Genomic DNA, 3,296 nt, shown 5'->3' on the forward strand with positions numbered 1-3,296 from the left:
TAAACTCAAAATTGGGTTTAGAGATGGTGCACCTTAATCCATGAAAGGAGCTGGATCTTGCACTGGAACTTTCGATGGTCCTTGTTTTTATAAGAAAGCATGTAAAGGATGTCACTACCTGGATTGGTAGGGGTGGGTGGATGAGGACAAAAAGAGGGTAGGTAAATGTGACTTGGATATAAAATTGAAATTGAAATTTGCTATGTAAACGTTCTGGTATTTTATGAGTTGATGCTTATGGTAAATAATATTGTGTGAATTATACAGGTATACAGAAATAATCCCACCTGAACTTTTTGGATAAAAATGTGAAAGTCTGACCTTTTTTTTTTTTTTTTACTTTAATGTGGTTACATTTGCTGACATCCTTAATTGTCATTTGCAAAGATGGACCGGTACAGTGCTGAGATAATAATGTCTATTTACTTAAAGGCTTTTAAGAAATTAGCATTCAAGACTAAAGCTTCCTGCAACACTAGTTCTTATAAAAGTGAAGCATTAAAGAAAACTTTTAGACAGCTGTGTAGTATTATATTTGCACTAATTTATGCCCTATACTTTTGTATTCACTGGAGGGAGATGGGGAGTTTTCTTTGCAGATAACTGGGGTTTGAGTGACAGACTGTCGTGAGTTATACACCTTGTGGCCATTTTTGAGAAACATAAGTCAATAGGGAAAAAACAGAGGCTGCTAAATTGGGAGTGAGGGGGAAGCACTGTAATTTGAACACATGGTTTGGTTTCCCAGCACACAGCATGGTGAAATAAAATCAACAGAAAAGGAGAAAAATGGTAGCACAAAAACACAAATGAACTATTGAATTAAAAAGCTCTCATATTAAGCCAGGTAAAAAGAAACAGTGATTTAAAAGCAACAACATGAACTTGTGGTGTGTTTTTGAAAAAACTCTTTTGATCTATCATAAAAGTGGATGGTAGTCTCCACATCACCCTGTTCTACCCCAAGCACTCATGTGGAATAATTTCCACTCCCAGCATCGTGAGTTGGATTTTTCAGTTTTTCACTAAAAAGAAGCTGGGGTCCTTACAGAATAGCCTACTTTAAAATCAGCTTGGAACATCCTATTCTTTTGAGGAAGTAAGGATACTTTCAAAGATGTCCAGAAATTGTGACATAGGAACCAGGTGAAAATGGCCCCCACTGTTGTTGTTGTAGGTGCCATCAAGTCAGTTCTGACTCATAGTGATCCTATGTACTACAGAATGAAACACTGCCCAGTCCTACACCATCCTCACAATTGTTGTTATGCTTGAGCCCACGGTTGCAGCCACTGTGTCAATCCATCTCACTGAGGGTCTTCCTCTTTTTCAGTGATCCTCTACTTTACCAAGCATGATGTCGTTCTCCAGGGATTGATTCCTCCTAATAACATGTCCAAAGTATAAGACGTAGTCTCACCATTCTTGCTTCTAAGGAGCATTCTGGTTGTACTTCTTTCAAGACAGATTTGTTCATTCTTTTGGCAGTCCACGGTATATTCAATATTCTTCGCCAACACCACAATTCAAAGGCGTCAATTCTTCAGTCTTCCTTATTCATTGTCCAGCTTTTGCATGCATATAAGGCGACTGAAAATACCATGGCTTGGGTCAGGCGCACCTTAGTCTTCAAGGTGACATCTCTGCTTTTCAACACTTTAAAGAGGTCCTTTGCAACAGATTTGCCCAATGCAATGCATCTTTTGATTTCCTGACTGCTGCTTCCATGGGTGTTAATTGCGGATCCAAGTAAAATGAAATCCTTGACAACTTCAGTCTTTTCTCCGTTTATCATGATGTTGCTTCTTGGTCTAGTTGTGAGGATTTTTGTTTTCTTTATATTGAGGTGCAATCCATACTGAAGGCTGTGGTCTTTGATCATCATCAGTAAGTGCTTCAGGGCCTCTTCACTTTCAGCAAGCAAGGTTGTGTCATCTGCATAACGCAGATTGTTAATGAGTCTTCTTCCAATCCTGATGCCCCGTTCTTCTTCATATAGTCCAGCTTCTCAGATTATTTGCTCAGCATACAGATTGAGTAGGTATGGTGAAAGGATACATCCCTAATGCTCGCCTTTCCTGACCTTAAACCACACAGTATCCCCTGTTCTGTTCGAACGACTGTCTCTTGATCTATGTACAGGTTCCACATGAGCACAATTAAGTGTCCTGGAATTCTCATTCTTCTCAATGTTATCCATAATTTGTTATGATCCACACAGTTGAATGCCTTTGCATAGTCAATAAAACACAGGTAAACATCTTTCTGGTATTCTCTGCTTTCAGCCAAGATCCATCTGACATCAGCAGTGATATCCCTGGTTCCACGTCCTCTTCTGAATTCAGCCTGAATTTCCGGCAGTTCCCTGTTGATATACTGCTGCAGCCACTTTTGAATGATCTTCAGCAAAATTTTACTTGCCTGTGATATTAATGATATTGTTTGATAATTTCCGCATTTGGCTGGATCACCTTTCTTGGGAATAGGCATAATTATGGATCTCTTCCAGTCAGTTGGCCAGGTAGCTGTCTTCCAAATTTCTTGGCATAGACAAATGAGCACTTCCAGCACTGTATCCGTTTGGTGAAACATCTCAGTGGATATCCCGTCAATTCCTGGAGCCTTGTTTTTTGCCAATGCCTTCAGTACAGCTTGACCTTCTTCCTTTAGTACCATCGGTTCCTGATCACGTGCTACCTCTTGAAATGGTTGAACATTGACCAATTCTTTTTGGTATAATGACTCTGTGTATTCCTTCCATCTTCTTTTGATGCTTCCTGCGTCGTTTAATATTTTCCCCATAGAATCTGTCACTATTGCAACTCGAGGCTTGAATTTTTTCTTCAGTTCTTTCAGCTTGAGGAATGCCAAGGGTGTTCTTCCCTTTTGGTTTTCTATCTCCAGCTCTTTGCACGTGTCGTTATAATGCTTTACTTTGTCTTCTTGAGCCGCCCTTTGATATCTTCTGTTCAATTATTTTACTTCATCATTTCTTCCTTTTACTTTAGCTACTCAACGTTCAAGAGCAAGTTTCAGAGTCTCTTCTAACATTCATTTTGGTCTTTTTTTTTCTTTCCTGTCTTTTTAATGACCTCTTGCTTTCTTCATGTATGATGTCCTTGATGTCATTCCACTACTCATCTGGTCTTCGGTCATTAGTGTTCAACACGTCAAATCTATTCTTGAGATGAACTCTAAATTCAGGTGGGATATACTCAAGGTCATACTTTGGCCCTCGTGGACTGGTTCTAATTTTCTTCAGTTTCAACTTGAACTTGCATATGAGCAATTGATGG

Source organism: Trichechus manatus, unplaced genomic scaffold, assembly GCF_000243295.1.
Source record: "Trichechus manatus latirostris isolate Lorelei unplaced genomic scaffold, TriManLat1.0 scaffold00079, whole genome shotgun sequence".
NCBI classification, from domain to species: Eukaryota; Metazoa; Chordata; class Mammalia; order Sirenia; family Trichechidae; genus Trichechus; species Trichechus manatus.